The sequence below is a fragment of the Varroa destructor genome, unplaced genomic scaffold (genome assembly GCF_002443255.2).
Source record: "Varroa destructor unplaced genomic scaffold, Vdes_3.0 BEIS01000002.1, whole genome shotgun sequence".
NCBI classification, from domain to species: domain Eukaryota; kingdom Metazoa; phylum Arthropoda; class Arachnida; order Mesostigmata; family Varroidae; genus Varroa; species Varroa destructor.
Window position 1 is genome coordinate 43,281,556 of NW_019211455.1, and position 26,897 is coordinate 43,308,452.

Sequence of the window (26,897 nt, forward strand, 5' to 3'; positions counted from 1 at the left end):
CGTAAAAACGACTCGGCGTAATTCTGGATTACGTAGAAGCTCTACGCGGATAAATCTATCAGTCGAATCACTTTTATGCAAAATGTAATGTGATGACTACGTCTTCAGTCTTCAGTCACGATATATTAGGAGCCATGATTTTAACGTCACCATTTAAGAGAGCCCAAGTAGAGACTCTGTCCGCACTAAACTTTTTTTTATGTAACGTAATGATATTTTTTTTTCCTAATTTGTTTGCACTACACATTCTACCAAATAACATAGCTTCAAAACGTATTTGTTAGTAAATCAACTGGGTTAAAATTTCCAATAAGGGTCGCTTTTACAGGAGTCAAGTAAACTTTTGCCTGGATCGTGAGACAGAGGATATTGATCTTGTGCCTAGCGATACGTTATATAGATAGTGTTAATTTAATACATTTGAATTGTAATATCTAAGAGAGATCCGCGAACAAAAGATAAACGGGTCGAACGTTTAAATTGCATGTATATGTGTCGATCAACTGATATGATCATTTAGCTTAAATTTCTAATCTACTAAACGTATGTAGCATAAAAACCAGCAGTTAATCTAGCAAAAAGCAACATTTCGAAGACTCGCGACCCACTCGTTGATGCATAGCAAGCAAGGGTTTTTCTCCGTTGCTAAAAAAACTTCATCTTAGCCTATATCCTGATTGGACCTCGTATCATGCAGTGCTGCATCATACTCGGAGTATCAGCGTCAATCCATCGCTTGCATCCCAAGCACATTATCAAGATTCATCGATGCCTATAACCACTGCCAACAAACGCTGATTTGTATTTCTTAAACCTGATGGCGTCTAGCTAGCGAAAGCCGGTCTGTTATGCAGAAGAACACCGTGCCGACGACGCCTTTGGCGATGAAATCGAGGTCTCCCCTCATGTCGCGGACTCATGAGTGACCACAGAGCGGTCAGGACGGCAAGCTCCAGGATAAAAGGAGGGCCAGTGAATCTAAGGCTAAAGAGCCGGGTTTCCAAAGGATGTCCGTTAGGCCTGTTGTAGCCGCGGTGGAGGGGACGCGGCCCAGCCATTGACAGGCGCATCCAGTAGTGGAGATGGATCGGGCTTTTCCCCCACTAAAGCGGCGCTTCAGCTGACTAGCCATTCTGTCTGGTCGCTTCCGATCAGTGTCCATTCGTCGGATGCCTAGTTGGTCTGATTTAAGCTGCTGTTGCAGCGATCCCTAATCAAGACGTCTTTCCTCGATTCTTCCGCGGTTGCTGTTGCTGCTTCGTCTTGCCAAGCAGCTTTGTTTACCCACTGGATCGTTTTCATTGCTATGAATGGCCCCGCGCATTGAATGCGCACTGCCTGCCAATGCGAAGCCGCGCCACGAGGCTTGGCGGAATATACGCATGGGGCATTTGTTTGAAATATGCGATAGCGGCGTATAAGTCTACTACTTTACCACTATAACCTACTATATATGCTGATATGATTTTCGATTCATATAAGTAACGGTTTCATTATCAGGATAGTGACGCTGGGGAGGTAGGGTAGCAATCATGCGAGAAAAGACATATGGATGCATCGATTACTTCCTCGGCTGTGCTAGCTTTTGTGGAGGGCAGCTATCCATTGGAGGACCAGCAGTTTTCAGAGGTAATGTAATGGCAGGTTCCAATAAAGAAATACAGGATAACGCAAATAGATCGTTATTATTACTGTACAATGGGGGTGATAAAATGGGCCAATGCATGTCGAAAATGAACATGTATGAAGACTGTCAACTTTAGCCGTTAGGATCTGTAAAAGAGATCGATCTAGTATAGGCTAACTCAGCGGGAGGTTATGGAAACCGCTCTTCGGAATACTCTAAAGAATAAAGTTAGAAATAAATGATAAAAAATAGTTATTTAACTGTTAATAATTTGTTTTTCGCAATAGGATGATGTTTGGCTGGCCCTCATCGGGAAGTATTTCGCAAGTTTCAAGTAACAAGTTTTTCTGGGTCAAATACCCTGGTGTAATCCTGAAGTGCTTTCATAGATATGATTTTTACTTTCCCTTTAAATATTTTTCTATTTTTTATAGTCGTCCGACAGATAACAACAGCAAGCCGTGCGTTTCTCATAAAACAACGAACTCTACCTCACACAAATTGCCTCCCTGTAAAAAAACAAGCCGCAAAAACTAAGAAAAAACAATTTGTTTTTGAGAGGCCTCACCCTCGTCCTATTTCGCCACTACCATATTTTGTCTTTTTTTCGGTGGGGTTCCCCTTTAGCAGTTACTCCACTTTTCCCTCTATCTCAGTTCACTGCCAATCTGCTTGTCAAGCCCAATAATGGTCAGTGATTTGTCTGTTTTGCTCAACTTATTTCTAAAGGAATCATGCTAGCTCCGTTTGCTTGGCCGTGTCATTCTAGCACCTCCGAAATACCCCGGAGAAGCTTTTTCTTTGCATTTCGTTCATGTGCATATGCCGCAACGCCGTCGCCGCCACCACCGTTCTATCTATATCTGCTGGCACATCTTCCCAGACTCGGGAGGACTCCCAACTACAGCAGTGGAGGTTACTCAGTGTATTCATTGACGCCAGTGTCTTCGTATGCCTGCCACCGAAGATGCTTTCCGCGGGTAATCGTTTTTTCCCAGTAGGATTCTCTGCGAAGGCTGCTTCTGACTGGACCCTCTCAAGCGGTAGTCTTTGCCAGTGAGCAAATAGCCATTTGGGCTGCCGCCACCGCCACCATATCGTCGGGTAGAGCTGCCTTTTACTGATACGAACCTAAGTACCAGAGCAAATGCAGGCGATTGACCTATGTTAGTGCCAGCCCGTGATAGCCGTCCCTCGTCGGCGAGCGTTGTTTGCGGCCAAACAAGGGTGACCGTTCTCGGGGTCATTCGTGTCATCCATCTTTGTTTGCCCCTAGTGAATCCCCCAGTGAGAAGCAAACGAGAATCGTTTAGTCCCTTCCTTCTGAGGGTGTTTTTTCCCTCTGAAAAAAAGAAGTGGAGGAGGAAAGACAGAGGCTTGCTGTAGCCACCACAACGACCTTTACTTGAGAGAGATATGACGGTGCTCCTTTGACTCTTCCTATGAGAAATAGCCACCGAAATAGTGTCTCTAGAAAAGCTAATTGTAGCTTTTGAGAGTACTATTTGATGTTTCGACGCGTCTGTTCTCACCAGATGAATGCTTTTGCTAAATAAGAAACGAAGGTGCGATAGTGAGCCACATTTGCTGACACAAGAATTCCCTATGCGGAACCAACCGGGTAGGGAATCTTGAACCGCGTTCCTGCAATGCCCCTGCCGTCACCTAGCGTAACGTCTACTATTACCTCAAACGCGATTGTACACCATGTGTATATATATGCAGCCCCACTTGGTCGGCTGGTGGGAGTTGTAATCGGAGCCTCCGACACGAGGTTAAGGGTTCTTCTCGTTCGGGTCGTTTGACTTTGTCGACAATCTATATACCCCCGGCCTGTGTTGACGATGTGTCCCTGGCTACTGCCTGCTGGCCAGTTCCATTTTTCTACCGCGCCGCGCCGCGCCGCGCCACGCCGACGACGTGGGGTGCGAGACTGTTGCCCCCGCATCATAGGATGCTCCTCTGTCGGCTCCATCTTCTTCGTGTGTTATCTGCTCACTAAGTACACTCTAGGACTGCGTAAGGACTTGCTAGGCTAAGTTATCGATTTTTCCTTTTTACTCTGGGTGGTATCCATGCAGCGACGATACTACTACGGGTCAGTTGTTACCTGCCCAGCTGGTGCATACATCTGAGCTTGTAAACATCAACCCACTTCACTTACCGATATACACCGACGGATAGCATCTATCCATATGCCCTGCCGCATTCCTCTACGCTCACGAGGGCTTCCAACTGCGGCACCTGCTCTGCTCTTTGCAGTAACAACATAGGTTATTCGATGTTAGTAGTTCTGTGCACATGCGAAGGAGTAATGTCTATTTCGACAGTCATCGCTCTGTCACTAATCATAGGTTTAACAATGTATAACACAGAACGAACTTGACTTGGCAGTCTCGGGTCGAAAAGGCACGGACTTTTGACAGAAAGTAGAACAGACTAAAAAAGAGAGAGAACGAGAGGGATAGAAGGTCACCGCCGCCAATTTGTGTGTTTTCGACACACAAGCGAGCAAATAGAAAATAGATGGCTGCCCAGAAGAAGATGCCGTCGAAGGGACGTGCAGAAACTAAGATAGACTAAAAGCAAGGTTGATATTATAACGACAGCACGATGTAACACGGCACGGCGACCTAACCTGGCTGACTGTAGGCTTTTGTGGTTGTTGCAATGTTATCGTTCACTAATGTCCCTCTAGTACTGCCGTATGCCGAAGACATGTAGGTAATAGAAATCGCAAAGGTGTTCATTCCGTATATCTATAATACTTATTACTTTAAAATATGAGGAAAGCCGACCTGACGCGAAGAACATACGCATCTGATTCACAGAATGTGTAATCTTATAAATAATTTCAAGGCTATTATACCTAGCAAAAGTGAATAGATAATTTTTTTTGGCCCTATAAAGATAAAGAGAGGCAGATATTTTTTATTTGTCGTAGTTGTCAAACATTCAAACTCTCACTCTTGAAACTCAACAGTGAATCACAAATCTAGTAAACACGCTATCTCTGTCGTCCCCTCGTAGCAGTTGAACATTTCCGCGAGCTCCCAGTACATCTCCCTTTCGTCCTAGCCGTATTGCAAAATAGTGCACCGGAAAGCGGGTATCAGAACAACGGAATCATCGCTTGGGGGGCACTGGAGTTGTGAGCATAGACAACTTGACAATTCATGGTGACCCGTGTCCGCGTCGCTTCGGGGCGTCGACCCGACATCGACTTATTGGCAGGTCGGCGCGTTGGGTGCTATTTGTCCCACTTGCCTTGCTAGCCGAAAACGGCGCGTATATTACACCAACCATGAGGCGAACTCGCGAAAGGTAGACTAGGCGGGGGGGGGGGTCATGCCTTAGTCCCTAATCGAGCCTGCGTTTCTGTGCTTTTCCTATTCCAGCTGCTACCCTCTTGTCGTCGTATGTTGTACGCTCTGCATACCGGCACGTCCAGACTACACTATACATTCGGCCCATTTAACACGAACAGACAGGTCAATACGGGTGAAAAGGACGAGGTCAGGCAGGACTTACAGGAAAAAAAGCGTGCTGTATGGGAGCGTAAAACTCCGCATGTTGAAGCACGTTTGCATGCGATCGAACAGTAGGAAGGGAATGGAGGTTGTAGTGCGGAAGCAAAATAGTGATAACACAGGCAGCGTACAGACGAAGAGCTTTTAGCCACTAGTACGTTTGCCCTTCTAGGCCAACAAGCAACCGTCGGTGAGGCTAGGCCAGTCGCCTTGCTATTCATACGAGAACAATACAAGACGGCCGACAATGTTGAGGCATATTGAAGTCGGTCTTGTGGTTCAGATATAGTGGATATCCTATTTGTAGGGGCTGACCACAGAACATATTCAATTTGATGTACTCATGCGTGCTAAGGCATGGAAGACTATGACGTGACCCGATCCTCGTTTTGATTAAAGTAACATTATATAGCTTGCAATAGGGAGGGTAAATCAGATTTAGATTTTGGAGCTTGTCGATTTTGTCATCCCTATTAAAACTGGTTAACTGGCTGCCTCTTATTTAACAAAAAAACACGACTTTATAAATACTAAGATTTTTTCTAGTTCAAATTTCTAAAACTATTTTTGTAATTACATAAGCTGATTTAAAGTTGCTTGCTAACTATAATAGTTTACGATGAAAAACGGTAGAAAGGAACGAGGAACCGTTTGTAGTTTGACTCGTTCAAGTTAACTTTAACGGAACTCCTTCGAGTTGGTAAGCTTTGCACTAAGTAGTTCAATATGCAGCCATTTCATTATTCAATTAATACCAATATTGAAATAAATCATTAATATAGAAAATTAATTAATAATCTTCTCTTACAATCCAGATGAAAAAAATGTCGACGACAATGCCTTAAAAGGAAACATTCGAAGATTCAGCAAGAATTAAAGCGGAAACAGGTCGCAATTGCATAGCTGATCACGTGTCCTTATCTGCTGCTATGGGCAATTTTTCGGCTTCCGAATATTATATCACAGATTGCTCTGAATCTAATCCATTCCGCTTGTCTGCCTGCCTGCCTGCCTGCCTGCCTGTCTGTCTGTCGTATTTTCTTCTATTTTCTGAATTGTACGAACATTATCAATGTTCATTGCACTTCGGACCTGTTCCGTCACTTTCCTTTTCTGGGCGTACTTACGTCGTAATCGTGACGATCTTCTAGACGCTGAAGACGCAGACGCGGGCTGAGGACGTCTTGCCGAAGTCGAAGACAAGATTACGCTAGCTTTTCTGGAGTTACGTCGTCAAATGAAGAACCGCTTCACCGGGCCACTGAGCCCCATGGACAATATATTTAACGACCTTGGCCGATTCGCCGAATTTCTTTATCGTGTCGCAGAAAATATATACAAAATAGAGAAGCGGCGACCCAACACGAAACACTTGTGTTAACTGCAGTGCGGTCCGCGAGTAATCGATTGTTAATAATATAGTCGGTGACGGCAGTGTCTAGCCGCAGAATTATGTTGTCTTCACAACGAGCTACACAAGCGGCCATTTGAATTATGCCGATATATACGTGGTCATACCTGTTCGTTTCGACAGTGCAATCAAATGTAACGGAAGCGCGGAGTCGATTATGGCGCAGTGCGAGATAATATTAGATATTCCAATGAAACGTTAATAATATGAGAGACAGACATACATCGCGAGAGAGTGAGAGAGAGAGCGGGGTGGGGGGATAGTCTAACGGAGAAGCGATCGAGAGGGCTCGTTAATTTGGCGAACAGCTTTAGATAGACGTCAAGAGGTCAAAAGAGAAATCAAACTGTCTTTTTTGCAGTTGCCTTCCATAAGAATGCATCTATGTCCTATTTTGTTGCTATTCGTCGTTGAGGACGAACCAGCTCCTGCTAACCTTACCGCTTCCTTTGAGACCCACGACATGGCGTACAATGAAACGATATCAGGCAGTTAGCGCCACTCGGTATCGATAAGCTCATCGCATCAGCAGCAATAGTCAGATCGGCAAGAGGTAAGGATATTGGCAAGAAACCGAACAGGCACTAGTGACCCTGTGAACTATGAACAGCCTTCCGCTTGCCGCAGCAAATGCTTCACTCCCCTCTGATCCTCATTTGTGTGTTCTGCTTAGCAAAAAGGGGCACTTCTTCCCCGGAGCTCGTTAAGTTGGCCTGCTTAGCCTGGCCTTGTCCGCATTCTTAGTTGGCACCCGACTTTCCCTCTGTGCCCGCTGCTTTACTGCCGACTAGGAACTCGTTGCTTTCTCTTGGTCCAAGCTTAGCCCTATCCTCACTCGCTATCAAGCTGACTAGGCGCTGGAGGCTAATAGGTAGACCTAGTGGCATTATAGGGGCAAGAAGAGAAGTTCGATAGCATTGCTATACAGCGGTCGTCTGCCACTTAAGTCTACTACAGCTAACAACCACCACTTCAACACTTGGTTAGCCATGTCCTACTCACCTTTATGCGCTAAGGCCAAGGCGGAGGTGGCTGAAGGAATCGGGGGAGCGGAGCTAGGGTAAAGTGGAACACGATAGGAGTTTGAATGAAGGCGCGAACGCTGCTAATAAAGGTACCGCTAAATATGTGATGGTTTCACTTTATTTACTGTTGGCTTGCTCCTTTTATTTAAGGTAGAGGAGATAATTGATCAGCAGAAATACCCAAGACGAGATGGATTCCAGCGTTGAAAAAGTCGGTAACAGCACGTCACTGCTAGATCTAGTATAACGTAAATAGAGCATTACGGGAGAACGAACAGTTTGTTTTCATAAACGCAAAGGCCTCATCTCACGCTTGGTTTGTACGTGTAAATAAAGTGAACTACGTCGATTAGAACCGACCAAACTGTCATCTACTGACTTCCTTCATTTCGAAGTTAGATAGCGCACTTCAAAGACATTTGGCAACGATGGCATTCTGCTGAAGTATTACGAATGCATATCAGCTAAAGGTCGCTACGTATGCTACCCTATTGGTTTCCTGCCTTGTTGCCTTCATCGACTGTAGTCGAAACAAGTATTACTCTACGATTTAACATGTTGAATAAGGAGATGATGCTCCATATTCTTTTGTAGCGCGTCTTCTGACCTGCCCTGCTCTCCTTTATCTCTCTAGTGGTTTATGTGTTTAATAGAAACCAATCTGGAATTAATCTCACGTAACTTACACTGATAATTGCTTGCATGGAAACAGCGGCCACGTTTGCTATGAACAACAGCTATAGATAGGTGCTAATCTCCACCTAATCACCCTTGACATCACCATTGCCGACAACATCAACTCATCGTCTACATGAAAATGGAAAGACCACCTTCACGCCTTATCGGAAAACCCCTCTATTGTAGGGAAGCCTCAATCAAAAGCGCACACAACAGCTTCCACAGTGAACTTCCCAAGCTCTTTTTCCAAACCAACCTGCGACATGATAAGCAGCGACACCGCTCCTGCTCTGTGCTACAGCTCTGACTACCTATGGAATATCTAGAAAAGGCCAATACTCCGAAATAGTAGAATTGTTTGTGTTCAGGTTAGGTCCCGCAGATCAAACTCCGTGTCCACTTCAGATGTCTAATGAACACGTCCTGTGGAAGTCATGGCTCTTATGGCATGCTGTTACTGCTGTTGTTATTATAGTCATGTTACTGGTCGTTTTGTGGATCAGGTGCGCGGCCACTGCAGTATATGCTCGCGGCTGTATTGCAGGTACGTAGGTACGAAAGGCACGCCAAAGAGGACGTAAGGCTATATGGACCGCCGAACTCAGCGGGAGATACATCCCCTGCTGCGTGGCTTGTTAGCACTTCGAAGTGAGAAAAATGGCATTTATAATGCACTACCCTTTTGTTTGTCCTGATTGCACTGGATCGCATTAGGTTGTTATGATCGTTGGTTTTTACACGGGAGGTGTGGGGTATATATATAAACAAGGACGTCGGGCGCCCGACATTTCTTGTCGATTTCGCTGTATTTTTTTTTATCAATTTGTTTTCGGTTCGGCGATAATAGACACTTTTTTTTCTATAGATTGTGGGTTACACCTTGCGACGTAGACTATCCTGTGATTCTAGATTTCTTGGAATAATTAGCACGTCACTAATATTATTATTTTTCTAATATTTTTCATTAAAAATATCATCTTTTGTATAATCTTTCATGAATTTGCTGATACACAGCCCAATTGACTTCGCGTTTTGCCTCGTCTTCTCTTCTGTGATGGCTGTTGACAAAATGGCGGACGTACCAGTGTCGAATGAACTATACCTATTCTGCATCGACGAAAGCAATATTTCGGTCTACACCTTTCTTCCCTGGCCTATTCTTTCACTACTCTACTTACCCCCCACTATATAGACTGCAATTTTCTCGTAATCACATTAGATGACAAAGGGGTTACGGCAGCTATACTGCGCGAGCTAAAAATAATGACGAGTTGAGAAGGGGCGCACAGGGCCGAGCGAAGTAATGCCCCCCAAGCTTTTAAGCCTATCATATCATAGTCATCATTCGCGAGGTGCATATAGTCGTAATAAATTCTCTCCCTCGTCTGAGTTTTTGAATTTACCACGTGCTATGGGGCTGCCCCACTTCTTCTGCTGATCCATCATAGACCCATAAACTGTCTCCCTCACTTGGCACCAGGCAAACAAAGTTCGTGCAAAGAAAAGCCACTTTTCTCTACGGATTTCTATTTTTTTGACGCTATTCAAAGCCGCTGCTAGCGTTAGTGATGCGGTGTTGAGAGCGTGTTCTGCGAATTCAGGGTTTGAGAGGGTGGAGTTTATGCAATATGAGAATGGCACTATACCGCAAGTTGCAACATTGAGAGCTGCTGCCAAGCTGAGCCCATGTATACAGAGCCCAGGCTCTGTAACACCACATTGTATTTACTTGGCTGGGCCTGGCTTTCCTTGTCGTTGAAGCGACGCGCGCTGCGTGCCCCCCGCTGGGGGTCATGTCCTATGGAGGGAAACTTCAGTTGTGAGTTGCATGCTTCGAAATTCGACCTCGCGTGATTTAGGCTTGCGTCTGTCTGCCTACAAGCCTTTGATTTGCAAAAGCACGTTATTTGTGTGTGTGTGTGTTTGGCTCATGTGAACAAATCAGTATCCTCGTATCCATGTATCTTGCTGCCGCATGCGTTTCGAAAGGGGAATCCTGATCTATGAGCTTATGCTCGTATAAGTACTAAGGAGTGCGTCAAGAATAGACTGCACTGTGACTGCTCGCTGTAGGCGTACGGTCAGAACGAGAAAATTCCAGCTTGTCCATTTAGTCTGTGCATGTTTACGATACAAAAAAAATATTTATTAATACGAGTATGCGTATCCACATAACAATAACTATAAAACTATATACATCGAAGGGACATGTGTAATGTATATTTTCGTAATTGAAGAGAGAAAACTTACCTTAATCTAAGTTGTCCCTGTATCTTTTCTTGTTCCTACAATTTCTCTTCACAAATGCATACGCATAAACCATTGAATAATCAGGTTTCATTGGAAAACACGATCCTTTTTCCAATTTCGATTTAAACCTACTTCATTCGTACGTGTTGTTAGCTCTGTCTACGACATCTACGATATAGCTGCAATCTTTAAAGGGCCTCGTTTGCCAACGGGCGCCAGCAGGACGCGAGTAATATTGATCGATTAAACGTATCACGCTCTTAACTAACACCCATTTAAGTTGTGCGCAGCATATTACCCCCGCAATAGAAGCAGCAGTAGTGGTAGTCACAGCCCTGTCGAAGTATGACCCAGTGCCCCCTGCGAGTGGACTTGGGCGCTGTTCCCACGTGTCGGTCTGTTATCGCTTCGTTTAGATGGCTATTTAGGTAATCGCTGTAAACGATTCGGTATGTGACGTAGTTATGCGCGTGCACCTAGCTCAAGCCGTCGGAGCCCAGGGTCAGCTTAGGCCGACTGGCCGAAAGATCGACTTCAACGGGAGCTTTAGCAGAAGTAGCTATCACGGTCGACTCTGGGGGTGACGGGTGGTCAAGTCCTGTCGTCCTGTTGATGGATGGCGTCTCCTGGGATACCGCTGCGGACATCAGCTGCTAGACGGGCCAGGACAGAACAGGCCACAACTGGGCTATCGTTTGTTCATGTCCTGGTGGTGATGACGGTGGTGTGCCCGCGTGTGTCTGACCGGCTTTATAGCGGCGTGGCTGTGTCGGCAAATGTGCGTGATACGAGCGCCGGTCACAAGCAAAACTTAGCTCTTGAGATAGTAGAGGATCATGGCTAGCAAGCAAATATTGGGATATGGTAAAGAATTAACTTGCTAAATATGCGTGAGGTCGTTATGTTTCCTTCAAGTGAGGAGATTCAAGCAAAACATAATTCTCTGTAAGATTATTGGCTATTTCTGCCAGTGGGTTTGTAGAAATGACATGTCTAACCGGTTCGGTAAATAATTATAAAGGATTCATGAAACAGGTAAAGCATCAGCTGATGCAGTTACCTTGCCGCCTATAGGTCAGTTGAAGGAAGGTTCATTGTAGATATTTCAGGTAGGTGAGCGAGATCTCTCTAGGAAGTCTTAAAACTCTAGCAACGGATGCTTCGAAGCCATACAATTGCCTTGGAATTTGGCATGAGCTGACCTTTTGGTCCATCGTTCAAACTACACCCGAAGTAACTGGTAACATTCTACCATTATGCTTTGACAATCTCTTGACGAGCGGATAAATCTTTCTATATGCGATCTTTTATAGGTTTTTCATAGACGTTTACATGGATCCCTAAAGATGTATTTTCAATAATAACTAACCAGTTCTACTAGTAAATTCATTATATGCATTTGTGTACCCCCGTCTATGCTTATTTCAGCTAGCAAGCCAATTATACATTAGAAATTATCTACCATGAGTAGATTCATCTCTACTGTGGCGACAACGGACCCAAATACGATTTTCAAATTGTATCTACTCTTCAAGTGGGCCAAACAAGCTGTCGTGACTATTGAGATAACATAATTTATTTATGTCTATTCTGTTCTATCTACTGTTATAGAAAAATGCGTCGCCCACATACAAACGCCAGTGTTACACTCACTACGTAGGTCGATATTCCTGCGTGTTCCTTATTTTCTCTGTTTGTTTCACACTGGGCTCGGAGAACCCCACACCAGCATCCCAGCCCGACTTGCCGTCATATGTCTTTTATCCCTCGTTTATGCCGATTTATCTCCGGACCGTCATGCAGACAACGACGATGCGGTCGGAGAACAAAAAGCTTCAGTCCCTTAACGGCAGAACTAGTTCCAACTAGTACCTTATTTCACCCGCAGCAGTGATCCGAGGTTACTTCGTGGTCGCCGCTCGTCGACCGTGCAACTACTCGTCGACGACTTCGATTTTAAGAAATCTGATGTAGCAGTGTTCTAATTATGGCCATCGCCATTGCTACTATTAGAGGTGGCCTCTAAGTTCATCTGACCATAGACGAGTGAAGTGACGAAACGTTGTGATATGCGGTCAGCGAATGAATCACAACTGAGTTGGCTGGCAGGACAGAAAAGGACAAACTAGGAGAGCACGAAGGAAAGAGAGAAAAAGGTAAATAACTCACTTTGCAGACAACCCGGAAAAAAACTAATAGAACCGCCGGTTGCAAACAACACACGACCTACAACAAACAACACTGAGAGAGAAACACTGCATAGAAAAAAAAGGAAAACTAGTAAATCAGGAAGAAAGAAGATCAACATGAGAAAAATTTAAGCAAAGACCAATATAGCGGTGGCAGGGGGAGGGGGGGGGGGATGGGGAGAGTTACTGCACCAAAGTGACTACTGCTGCTGCTGTGATAAAAGCAGCGACAGCAACAAACGAATCTAACGGCTTGTCGTTGTTTTTACTACTGCTGCTGCTGTTGTCAGCGCGCGCACTGAACATTATGGCAACAGCGTCGTAATTCAACGTCATTCTGTCAACGGCAGCGCCGCATCAGGCCACGTCTAGAGGCCTCAGAAGATCCGACGAACAAAGAAGAAGACATCTAGGAATTAACATTGTTGCTGATTCTTTTCGGAACTTCAGTCCGTTCAGCTGAAAAAAATCACTGTGAGACAATCGATGCGAAAAGTGACGCGACGAACCGCTGCGGGATTCGATTCCGCAAGGGAAGAGTGCGCACCGATTAACGAAGAATGAACGATGAGCGACGACGTGGACGTCGACGACGACAGCGGACAGCAGAAGTTGTCGGGCGACGCAATGCAATCGGCAAAATGTATAAAATAGAGGTAAAATATAGCAGGCTAAGCTCGAACTTGGGAACAACATTAATGAAGACTGGAACAACCTATTGAATAATTCAGCAATAACAACAATAGGAACAAAGTCGTGATGATTTTGACGTATACATCGCCTTTATTTGGCCCACTGTGAACAAGTGGTGCTTTAAATGGGCGGCCGCTCGTTACCGTATAACACGAACCGTGTGTCTGTCTACGAACCTGGCTTTCGAGGACACCTCGAAGTGTCCTCAAGTTCGACAAGAATGCTAGTGTCTACTAGCGCCATGAGTATTGGTTGAGTAGATGGGGCAAAACAGGATGTAGGGAGTAGTGACGATCGCCAGAAACATGTTGACATGCCTTTCCTGCTAGGACTATGGCCAATACGAGCATTGTACTACGTTGATATTTGTTGCCGCTTTTGTTATCGATGTTGCAATGGTGATTGTTGTTTTCGCTGTTGCTGTTAACTAAGATCGTTGGGTTCGGTGGCGGACGGCTGGTCGACGTTCTTCAAAGCTGTGCTTCGGCAACTAGCTATTTAACGTTCATTTGGCCCCGTTGATTTTGAAAGGATGGTAAAGCTGTTGCCGTTGGTGATGGTCGTAGCGGTGATATCTGAAGTCGGATGTTAGTTTGGGAATTCGCCTTGTTGGTAGTTCCTACAGATATTTGACTTTCTGTTAACGATGGAATCATTAAACGTTAGCTAAGAATGGCCTTTGTTTCTGATGCATTAGAGCAGTTCAAGTACCTGGCCTCAAGCATTTTGCGCTAGTTGACAACTATATATAAACATCTTTCGAGCGGTTGACGGCTGCACCTTCTTTCGAATTGCCACCGTAGTTGTCTTATTTCGTGTGGAAACGAATCTTCATGTATCCCTCTAATTAGGCGAAGGGGATCTCTTGGGAGATTCCGTCTTTCCATCTGGGTTTTCTTACCTCATTAGGTAAACTGTCACTTGCAAAGATGTAATCTATTAGAAATCACTAGATAGAGTTTACGATGCGTAGAACCGCACCAATTACCTAGGAGATGTCGTTTTAACAAGCTTCGACCTACATTTATTTGTTGTTTTCTTAAGGCCTCGATCTCTATAATATCATTTATCTGTCGGAAGAAGCTTGTAATGTGACGATTCTACAAATATTTTATCACAAGAAGCCGTCTGACTATTAACTGAAAGGATTTGCCCCAGGTGATTAGCAAATTCATGCACTTAGACGTACGCTATTTTTTGAACTTGTCTAACGAGATGCCACCGCTTCTGGGAGATGCTCGGGCGCTAAGGGATAGGGCGAGTTGGTACATTCCGAGATAACGGAAAGGCGAATTCATTGAGGGGTGTATCATGCGCGACTTAATCAGGTTGGCACCAAAAAACGTACCAATAGTATAATGTGTTTCATTCCGATAGGGACCAGAAAACAGCTCAACGAGGTAATTTTCGGTGCTTTCGCTAGCGACCATAGATAACCTCTCAATTGACGAGTCTTTGGAATGAGATCGTTTCGCTGGCTTCCGTACTGGATGACGATACCTGTGACTATCAATCAAGAAAATTGTAATAGAAATTCTCAATAGTAGTAAATCCATATAGTTGAAACAGTTAGTCCTTCTCTATTATTCTGTTCCAGGCAGCGTTATTGTGAGACAGTCATGCTACTTCACCAAATAACTGTTTTTGCCAACTCTCAAAAACCAAGCTTATTGTAACGGTCGTATTCATGTTATCTACTGAAATCATCACTCCATCACAACAGCTAATCTTTGTTGGTTTGGATTCCCGACAAGCCGATACGGTGTGGCGTCATTTGTTGGGTAACGCCGCGGTAGCGATGTTCAGCGTATCAGGCCGACACGAACATCTAACGCCTATAACGCGTCTTTACGTTATCTATCGCAATGTACCGACATGCGACGGCTTTTGCAGTGGTGTCTTGAGGGTCTAGCTACCTCTGCCGTTACCGTCAGTACGCCCGTTTGACCCAGCCTGTAAGGGGCCCCTACGAGGCCAGATTGGACCTGTCTTAATAGAGAGAAACGAACGCGCTCATTCACCAGTCCACTCACCAACTAGTAGACTAACACTGACTGCGCTTAGCTTTGCTTCCACCCTGCCTCTCGTCCTGAATTGTAGGGCCGCAGGGCCCACATTTCGTCACAGGATTAGTCAACGTGACTGGCTCCCTGCTTGGCCGACTGAGTCCCTGTACTGTTTTTGTTGCCTCGACGCCTTTCTCTCTCATACTCTCTCTCACAGAGAGAGAGAGAGAGAGAGAGAGCGTGTGTAAGAAAGAAAAAAAAAAATGAAAAAGTGCATTTCCTCGCTTTCGTTTCGCGTGCTAGACGACCTGTAGTCAGCTTGGCTGATTGGGCAAGTCTGCGTCGGGTATCGGGTACAATTTACTTGGCTTCCCGTTATAACGAGACAACTGACGCAATATTATAGGGATATGAATAGCAAACTGACAACTTTCACTACAACGTCTTAGGTTAGATACCGTGTACTATACTATGCGACTTACATTACTGACCTGGCCACAACAATGACGACGGGGTACAACAGCCGTGACGGCTGCGGTCATGATAAGGAAGGCCAAACGGACTCGAACAAATAAATGGATGAATAGGATGCATGTATGTCACGGAAAGACCTAGGGGCATAGCAATCGTGGATATTACTACCGACACGATAGCCATAGCGTTAATAGCGGGAGGTTGAATAGAGGTTGAAGAAGTAGTGAGAATAGTTCAATAGCTTGTCGTAGTTTGCTTTATAGAAGCAACGGAAATCAGTAGGCTCTGCCTAGGTCACGGAGGAATAAATGTCTTAGGTCTACAACAACAGCGGTGGCTGAGTGATTTTGGTTAACGTCGACAGCTATGCCCGCGGTCATTCCAACACTCGACTGTTACTTATTGCTTGCTACAGGCAAGCGTACTTAGAAGAACACAATAACAGTGACGACGACGATGACGACGACGACGACGACGACGACGACGACGACAACAACAACAACAACAACAACAACAAGGATACCATAAAAACAACAAAAACGAGAGCAACAACAAGCCATAACAAAGGGTGAAAGGGGACAGGCGAGCTTGTGCTTTGACAGTCAACAGCATGTTATGCAAGCAAAATCAAATGCTGAACCGACAGACAGGGAAACAGATAGAACGCGAAGACTGGCTTCCGAGCGCAACTGGGTCTCGTGGACGCGGAAGCGCTTTAATGTCGCGACGAAGTGTTGTGGTCTGACAATGGGAAGGAATATGGTATCATAGATTCACGCTTTCAACATAGCAATCGCAGAGCGTATATGTGCTATAGTGGTCATATATAGAACAAAAAAGTAATACAGAAACAAAATGATCGAGTGCTCGATAGAAAACGAAGAGACATCGGTTACGGGGACATTAAAACAGAGCTGATTTAGTGGTGGCTTACTTAGTGAGGAGATGAGCTGATGCGGCTAGAGGAAAGGGGGGTAAGAATAGGCGCTGCTGAGTATCTAGACGAACTACAATAACCATAGTTAAAAAAGATAGTAAATATCATGATTCTTCCGTTGCCTTCAAGTTTACACCCTGTCCCCGGTGTCCCGTTCAACACCTGTTTTGATACGAGTTTAACTTTAGTTGGATATTATTTTTCTTTCAACTGCAGTTCGTTCCTCTTTGAAAAGCGTACCGTACTTCAGTGCATGGCTTACGTAATTGTTTTCGCCGAAATCGTTAACATCGCACATGTCGCCCAGCGACTTTTCCATTCAGTTCAGATACTCCAGGAAGCAGTCGGAGACTTGCGCCAAAGGGGTGGATCGCCCCGCGAAATTTGAACGGTTTTCTACCGTATTGTTTACATTGGACGTCACTGTAGCTTTTTCTCTTTATTTCTTTGATGAGATCCTCCATTTTTTCCTACTGACATATCGATTTTGGCTTTTTTCGAGCTCGTTGTGTTGTTCGGTAATAGCGGTAGGCCTCTGGTAGCTTGAGTAAGACAACAAAAGCAATAATGACAACAGCAAAACTTTACAAACGTTGGAAAAAAACTAACGGATAGAAAGATAACGAGGCGCTAGGGAGTAGAAACGCAGAGAATGACTACTTTTCCCCAATGACAGATATAGCCGTGGTTGGTGTTCGCAGGGAATATGCAGTACGATGACGTGTAAATGCATGTACCAGAGCGGCGACAAGGCGCCGTAAAGACGCACAGTGATTGCTAGATAATAAGAATTAATATTATACTGTTCGAAACCGGTTATTATCCCGTACGAACTGCATATGCAAACAAATGTCTATACGTTCAACGAATCCATCAATCACTACAATATCCTTTTGTAGGCTAGCTTTTCAAGCTAGTTTAATGCAGATAATACAAACCGAGTAGTAAGCAGTATTCGTTGTATAGTAGAGCTTGTCATCAGTAGAAGAACAACAAAGAAGAGCCACAAAGATTAAAAAAAAAATCGAGATACGCTTGTTATCGCCACTACATCAGCGTTTCAATAAAGAAAACCAAGTCTGTTGAAGAACGTCTGGACACCGATGAACGCTGCATCCAATAGGAAATACCATACCGATGAAATCCTAGGATCGACCCTCTAAAAGGTAACAAATGAGTAGCACAATCGCTGCCTACATGTGTATTCTGATTTAATCCGGTTCTCATACGTTGTCCATATCAACGCGTCGCACGCGTTGGCAGACTCAGACCATCTAACTAACTCCCTAGTGTTCTATTGCCTGACATAAAGAGAACCACTGGAAAATTTCTGCAGTCGTTCAAGTCGAACAATTGTATCATCGAAATAATGGTGGCCATTTTTCCACCTAGATGACTTTAGGGTTACATTACAAGCTCATATAGATAGGTCTCAGGTAATGCCAATCGCGTAGGATTGGTGTTGATGTCATTGAAACTGAGGCAATAGGAGGTGTGCTCGAGTCGCTGAAACATCTTTGTTTCGATTTAGGATAGAGTGACTTGCAGATGAGCGAAATTTCTGTAAAATCTTGTTTTCCACTTTTATTTTACCCATATGTGTTGTCTATGGCCTCGATACATTAGCGGAACGAATGGCCGAAAGATGATTCTGTCGGCTTGAAAATTTACATATGAAGAATGCTCTTCGTAATGGCCTTTACGGGAAAGTTGATTGAAGGGACTCAGCACGCACCGTCAAACAGTTTTAAAATCTTCTAAGAAAGCTGTCGCTTAAACTGACACAGAAGAACTTACTTAATCGTGTTTCTGCCTGCCAAACTTCACAGAAAAGCAGCAAAGTCCAACCATGTCTGAGGCGGTTTACTACAGGTAACTAGAAGTGGATCACATACGACACGATAACGTAACGCAGATGAAAAAGCGTGGGCTCACTAATCAGTGCCAAAGCCCAGATTGATACCGAAGATGGCGATATTGTGTATTTGATGGAGTTGGAAAATAATCATCGTTTTTTAGTTACTTCCGCTAGCAAAATGGTTGACGAAGATCTCTACTACTGTCAACAGCTAACGAGATCACTGGAAAATTCGGTAGCAATCACTGAATAGAGAAGGGGTCGTCTTCTACTATGACACTGCCGGACCACAAGCGTTTTGTCGCTATGGCGAGAACTGAGAAAAGTTTGGGGAAAAAAGATCGGGCAATTTCGATGTGTTAACCGTGTCAGCGGGATTATGAGTCTCTGCCGAACGTTTTCAACGGTGTTAATTCAGTCAGATGCGCATATAATTTATCACAATTTCTTGCCCAGAAGCCACACAAGTCCTACGGCAGCTAAGAAAATGGCAGAAAGTTACCAACTGAAATGGCGTATAGCTAGTTCAATAATATTATATGTGGTTTAGTAATATGATTAATATTATTTGGCTCATCCTTAGCTTAGCCAATATCTCTTGGGCTCTAAGCTTTCTTCAGAGCTAGCATTGGTTCCGTCATCATAAGTGCGTTTATCTGAATTAAGCAGTCTTCGCATCATTTCCGTATCTTCCTTCGTATGGCACTTGCACACCAGAACGTCACCAGCCGAGGAGTCAAAGGAAGATTTAGAGCTGTATTTCTAGCAAACTGCGGCGAGTTGCAGTCGCTTACGGGAGAGTAACAAATAAAAAGAAAGAAAGAAAGAAAAAAGCGATAGAACTTTATATATAGTAAGCTTAGCTTTAGATTTAGTAGACGAAATTTTCGGCTGACTTTAGTTCGAAGTTGGCATACCACGATACGTCGAATGCCGAGCTTTTCCCTTAACCACGTATATATGTATTGATAGTGAACTGATAATGGTTACAAAGAAATCCTGCTACAGTGATCCGTCCGTACGCCAGCGAAGAGTTTTAACGAACTCTACGTGAGCCATGTGGAACGCGTCGCGTATTGGTTAAAGGCCATTAATGTTACGCGATAAAAGAAGCGTAAGCGTCGAGAGAAAACGTGAAGGCGCGAGTCCCGGCGAAGACAGAGATTTGCGACAAAATGCATCGGTACCGCCATATCAAAAGAAATACCAAGAGAGAAAATAAATAAATAAATGAATAGTGGCTCGGTGGGGTAATAATTCATAGGAAGGATATATAAGTTTTTCGAAAACGAAAAAACCGGAGAGAGAACCACTGTAATCTTTATCATAAGATTCAAGTGAGCGCTAGAAACGTATGGCGAATAGTGACCTGTGGAAGTGGAAGCACTGTAGGCTTCAATGGTGAATTGCGCCTGGTAGGCGTTGAGTATGAATGAATTTGAATTTTGGCGGGAACCTTGAGGAAGGAAGAATAAAGGGTGTAGTTTTTTTGCAAAGTTACCTTAATTTCTAGTGGTTCTTGCGGTACAATGCCTTTGACTATTGTACGCTAGGAGGGAGGTTTGACGTTAACAGTTCATGTGGTACGGCAACTCTGACAAATATAAGGTTTCAATTTTCGGCTATCGGGAACCACTAGAAAAAACGAAATGGATAGTCAAAGTTAGACTATTATCTCCGCGGTGGTGTAGTGGTAACGTAGCGTATGCATCGCCCAACCCGATACACATAGGGGTAATTAAAGTTTGATTCTGGGCGTAAGCGCATTTTGGGCTTCTAGTAAAAATCAAAGTGAGATAGTGAAATCGATACATAACATACTTGATTTTTCTATTCGGTCTCTTGAAATTACTTGTACTAAACTCGTTCAACCCTGAGAAATCCTTGTAGGAGTGCTCATTGAGAGCTATGATTTTCATCGTTAATGGTACAGCTGAGAATCAATTATTATTAGTATCAACTTCAGCTTCAGCTCACTGTGACGGAAGCATCACGAGCAGCCAGGCGATGCCCCATTGCATCTTTTTTATAGAATTTTGCCTATACGATAGCTCCTGAAGTTACACTTTGGACCGCTGCACAGCTTAATTTCCGTTGTTTTGCCTTGTATGATTCTGAATAATGACTCAGATCCTGCGTGTATATACGTATGTTACATGTAATTTTATAGAAGTGACGTTATCTTAGGCTAATATCAACACCGTCTATGTAGTACTGGTGTCAACCTGCTCATCAACGAATTTTTAGTTTTAACGAAAAACGATTTGAAATTACGATGCGGCGAGGTCGAAGTGGCTGCCGTGACTCAATGCCGCGATGAAGTTCGCTTGCTCGTTTGTTCACGAAGGTCATCATTCATTGAAGATCTTCCTCGTGGTCCTGATCCCGCCTGTTTCTTTTAGCTATATAAACGTAAAATTTCGCTAATGGCTCCGTGCCATCTAACGTGTCGATGTCAATACACGACTACTATAAGTTATCTCTGTTGCCGTCTGTAATACCTTCCAATAATGTAATAGTAGATGGTGATGCTCCTGTTGTTTAATCCATAATATTTTTGGCTACTTCGGTGCCTTCTGATCCTGTCATACCTCTCCTGCATACGCGTTGAGCTGCGTTTCGTGCAATAACTCCATGAAATCGTAATCTAATTTTTGCACAAGTACCTTTAGGTTTTTTTGTAGCGCATGGTCTCTATGGTGTGCTTGTACTGTGAAATGGTTGCAGACAAAGGCTGGCAGAACACTCGCATTCGTTGGGCATCCATTACACAAGCATAGCCAACACTCATAAAAAAAAGACGCTATTCGCTAACACAGCTACAGTGCTACATCCAACCTATGACCCAATGGCGTAAGCGCTAACGTAGACCGGCCCCTTACGATATGACGAATTCAATTAGGAGCGGGCACGGAAACGGGGCAAAACAAACACCTAGACGAAAAAGCGTGTTCGATAGAGCCTATTCGTTCGCTCGTGTTCGTAGTGAACATGTACTGCTCAGGTTAGCACTGCTGCTGGAGGTGTTGTGTGTGGATCTCGCGCGTGGGTCTGGTTGAAACGGCCGTTTTAGCCACAATCTGGGTCACTGGCAATCTTTTCTTTATCCCCTCAAGATGCCCTCAAACAACGACAGCGGTTGGATGGTTTGGCAGTTCGGTGATGGTCTCGACAGGCAATTTTGCAAACCTATTATGCTAACCTAGGTAAGCACACGACATAGACACAAATCAAAGGTGTAATGCCAACTGCGTTACCCTGCATTTGACGTCTTGTGTGGCCAGATGCCGCGTGTTCGCGCTTTAATGGCCCCAACGAAAACACGCCGATAACAGATACAGGCACCAGCGGCGATAAAAACTAAGAAGAAGCGCGGGACTTGTCCGCACGAAAGCGATCTACTTTGTTTTACCGCGTCGGTCTTTTAGACAACGGCAAGAGCACCAACGGCTACGACAGCAGCCACCAATCATTAAGGCTTTCGTTTGTCCTCAAACAATCACAAATGTTAACATTGAATCGATTAAACGGACCGTCTGGATCAAAGAAATCCAGAAATAAATTTATCAACGAAACGGGAATGCCGACAAAATACGAATATGGCGTTCAGGATCGTATTGAATAACCGACTGTATATTATAAAAGTATACATGTAATTATCAGGTTTTTAGTATAAAAACTCGGACGAGGTATATTCCGAGGGTTTGCTTAGACTTATATTTACGAAAGAATGTTTCTATATAACTATACATTAATATAATGTGATGCATGTTGTTAATATATGGCAATATTTTGATAACTGTTCTTTAAAAACGATCCGAACAAGGTATTTGAAAACGTTTCTACGTATCGCAGATGAGTCTATGAATTTGAATCTTATGGCTATCACGGCGTTATACTCGGGGTTATCACTGGGACAAAAGAACAGATCTACTCAGCCCCAACCCAATCATTACCCAGCGCGTTCTATACTTTTTCAGCGATAGCAACTAAAAAACCAGACCAACCCTTTCTTTCTTTACTAGAATTTCGTCTGCCTAACACGAAGCAACATCGCCAGCAGGCGCGCCTCTAATAGTCAAGCTCTTTTTTCCCGACGGATAACGTAGTGTTCATACGCTTCATTCATGTGGGTCATATTGCGGCTGATCTGGGCCGATATTAGACGTGCAGGAAGATAACCGGCGGTCAAGTAGTTCATCACACTCACTCATCAGTGCCATACGATGGACGTTACTCTAGATGAGATTAATGCCACAGGCAGAACCATTCATGTGACGTTACATCCGTACAAAGTGAGCAAACGATCGCTGTTCCTTTCTCAATGTTTCTTTCCTTTGTTTTTATCGTTCTCGATAGCAATACGATTCTATTTCCACTGGAGGGTAGCCCCTTCCCCCCCCCCCCCCCCCGCTTCGAGTGATACCTGATGGCGTTCGAGATTCAGCGTTAGGGCCAACCACTCCCGAACGTTGCTCCCGGGAAGGATGCTGGTCACTGTAGGGATTTTACTGGAGCTGTACAGTGTACATTGTGGCACTGATAGCAGCAGCAGTACGAGAGATACGCATTTGTACATTATTCTATTCCGCACGACTCGATGTCAGGCCTACGACATAACAGCGAATGAAAAAGATCGTGCGGTACACTCCACCAAATGCTAGCTACAGGAACTCATTCAGCCAATGTGGATAGATCAGTCCCGAACTAACGGCTAGCCTCTAAACTGACAACAGTCTCTGTAACAGCCAAGCCGACAACAACAATAGAATAGAGCCAAACAGTTAGTATTGCCGCTCTCGATGCCCGACCGACTGCTGCTATTCGTGCCATGCTTGTGGTGGCACCATCAGTATCACTATTATTTCTCGAATCTGCTTTGATGGACACCACTAACGGCCGAACAGCGTCGACTGAGGTCGCTGGCCGACTCCTGCAATGCCTGGTGCTTGCTCGTCTGTTTAACCGGTTGGGTCCTTTAGCACATCAACGAAAGCCGGCCTTGTCGCAGTTCTAGTGAAGGTTTACGCTGACTGTCGCCCACGAGCTTGCGCGATATGCTGTGCAAAATAGCGACAGCAGCAGATAAACCATTGACAGATTTAGGCCTTGTTGGCAGCACGCGTCGCGACGGCGTTAGCGTTGTGTCGTTTCGCCAACTTAACCGAATTCGGTGACGAAAGGGACGCTGTGTCGATGACGCGATTATTGGCAATCCGTTTCGCGTCGAGTTGGCTTAGTCGCCGCATGTTTCGCATCGCGTTACTCTCTCTCTCTTTTAGCTACGACAACGTCAACAAAAACAACAACAACGTTAGGTTGGATTGGACTGGTGTTCTCCAACGTCGGGTTGTTGGTCTCTCGTTAGCTGGTTCATTCGCTGGGTCGCTTGACGCTCTCGAATCATCTACTCTACCATCGAGTACACGGCCTTCTCTATACATCGCGTAGCAATGTTAGCAACGCAGCGTGCGTTACGGGAAACACTTCCTGTTTGCCGGTGGTTACATTTATTCAGAGGAGCAGGGGCCCCTTGTTTGCCGGCAGCCGCAACAGTCAACTCGATTCTCGTCATCGTCTCTTCCCGTTTTTTTCACTTTAGCCCGACAAACACTGCCAGAGAGCACACTAACCCGACCGAACTGTTCTCACCGAGCGTCCGCAAATCACAAGGCGACTGCAAGCTGCTTCTTCTACTACTACTACTGCTGCTAGCGCGACTATTACTCTGAGCTTTTTCTACCAGCGACATGCAGTTGAGCGCAAACGACCGAGATCCCTGCGGACCCCCCCCCTCATCCCCTCTCACTAAATCTTTCTCTCTCTCATCTCTTTTCTCGCCTAATATTGTTCCCTACCATTCTATGAGGCCGCAAGCAGCATTGGTCGTTTCAAGCCTTCGTAATAGCGGCACAGGATGGTAGCGTTGCTAGACCATGACAGATAAGCGGCTCGCCAGGCAGGAGTTCCACGGCAGCACACAATAGCGCCTCTCTCTCTCTCTCTCTCGGTCTCTCTCTCTCTCTCTCTAACTCTCTCGCTCTCGCTCTCTCTGTGTCTGTCTGTCTGTCTGTCTCTACGAAAAACCTGGAAGGACGAAGGGACACTGATAAAGTTGGATATTGGCAGAAAACTAACCGAATAGAAAATCTTTACCACTAACTGAATGGCAAAACGCGCATTTTAACTTATTCTATAATATACACAGGCTGGCGCAGAAGTTAGCTTATGGCGGGCAATAGCATAGGTCTACAAGTAATAGCATTAAAGTAGACTCTTAATTAGTAAAAAAAAAATTGATCTTTAATTGAGACGGATGCTGCCGCGTCAACTGCAAGCTTTCTGCCCCGCCCTGTATGTATATATATATATATATATATATATATATATATAGCGGGTACATCGACGATAGTGCTAACGATAATGTTGATTGGCAAGCGATATTTTGATGAGCAGAGAAAACTCAAGGAGAAGAGGTCTTTTTGACAAGTTAGCAAGTCGAGTACGTAGTCCTGCGAGTCAGGTATCCAAGAACCTAAGTAGGATGATATAATATTCAGTGGATAATTAGTTGGTTTAACGCCGGTGACTACGCTAGCGACCGTTTAGTAGTGGTAACGCAAGTAGTAATCGTGAAGGAAATGTCCAGCTCACTCTCCTCGATGACGATCAAGGATGGAAGGGAAGTCAGAACAAAGACCGGCTAAAACAGGGATCGCCCACGATATCTCGTACCCGGCGCTATGCACATCATTGGCTGACTACGAACACGCAAAAGACGCGTGCTCGATCTGTCTATGCGCTACAAACCTGAACCCACAAGGGTTAATGAACGCCTAGAAACTAGCGGAAGGTAGCGCAGAGAGGAAACCATCAACGTGGCTGACCACATGAGCTATGCGCCAAGTACTTTCCGGTAGCTCGTAACTTTCATTGATGACTGCACCGGAAGAACGAATATTTCCGACGACTCGTAAAGAGGATACGCCCTAGGGAAGGCTGGAACATAATTCAACACGAATTCTAAGTACATGTTAAGCGCACACAACGATGACAGGCGCTACATTTAGGGGGGTGAATTTCCCCTGATTTCCACTGATAATAACGATATCGGTCAATATGACTGCGTATTACTTGCTTAGCAAGCAGCTGGTGCAGTAGATTCCCGCAACATCTGGGAGCATCGTAGAGATGCTTAAGAATTCAAAGTTACAATAATTGGGTACAGTTAGTGAAAATCAGCTCTGAAAGGGCTAACGGCCCGATCCTGGCACCAACGGCTTGGTCAGGCCGTAGACCTTCGATTTCACCGATACCTTTTTAGGCTCTCTGCATACAACGACTGTGATTACTCGCCTTCAGGTTATGCTTTTACCTTTTCATATTCATCCCTGTACGCGATCGATTATCCCGGCTGTGAGTCGGCCATTTTCCTTGTAAATGTTATTTTTACCCATAAGCACTCTACTAAATACAGCTTTAACGGCGTACCCGAACCGCTTGCTCGCTGCTACTATCTGGTTAAGCAAGTCATCCCTAGCCGTTATACTTGGCCAAAAAGCCCAATGCATTGGATAGCAAAGAAACAGATAGGCAGGCAGGCAGGCAGACACAGAAGGGCAAACAGCAATAGGAAGGAATACCAATGCCCATGGGCATGTATCCGCAGAGAATAGGCTCCGACATATGTGAGCATTCAAGTCAGTCAACCCTACTTAGGTAGGGCCACACTGCGAGAATCCCTTATTGTGTCGCAATAGAGCAATAGTCAGCGGTAGGCCGAAGTCGGGTGGCAAAAAGAAAGCGGCTAAACAGGCCGACATTCAGATGCGAACAGGCACCGCAGATACAATGGAGATATGGGCCTGTTGAAGCTTTGCGTCTTCGAAATGTAACTATCTTCTGTATGTATGTATCGCCTCGTTTTGCTTTCTCTCCGTTTGGACTTTGCGGTGTGAAGAACCTTGCATGACCTGAACATGATACCTATGTTGAGTGCCTAATGGAGGTTACTTACAAGGTAGATAGGCGGCAACTTTTCACTGCGTTGCATTGACTGGCCTAAACCGAACTTGTAGGCGGCCCTAATTGGTTACAGATGTCAACGGAGCGCGGCAGGAAAGTGGGTCAGCTTGAACCGGGAAGTGAACCCGAGTTTACCTGAATGCAGCATCCACTGAGTAGAACAGAGTTGAAAGTTATTCGAGTAACTCCGGAAA

General features: G+C 44.8%; 1 protein-coding gene and 1 long non-coding RNA gene across 4 annotated transcripts in view; one reads left to right on the top strand and one right to left on the bottom strand.

Annotated features, from left to right (window-relative positions):
* The window catches only part of LOC111245274 (uncharacterized), a 344,964-nt gene that overhangs the window by 263,451 nt on the left and 54,616 nt on the right, over positions 1-26,897 (bottom strand). The gene's annotated exons all lie outside the window — the stretch shown is intronic.
* Positions 22,814-26,897, top strand: part of LOC111244652 (uncharacterized) — a 33,934-nt gene continuing 29,850 nt past the window's right edge. The window contains exon 1 of the long non-coding RNA XR_002670997.2: positions 22,814-22,973. This is a non-coding gene — a long non-coding RNA (uncharacterized LOC111244652). The remainder of the gene's footprint in view (positions 22,974-26,897) is intronic.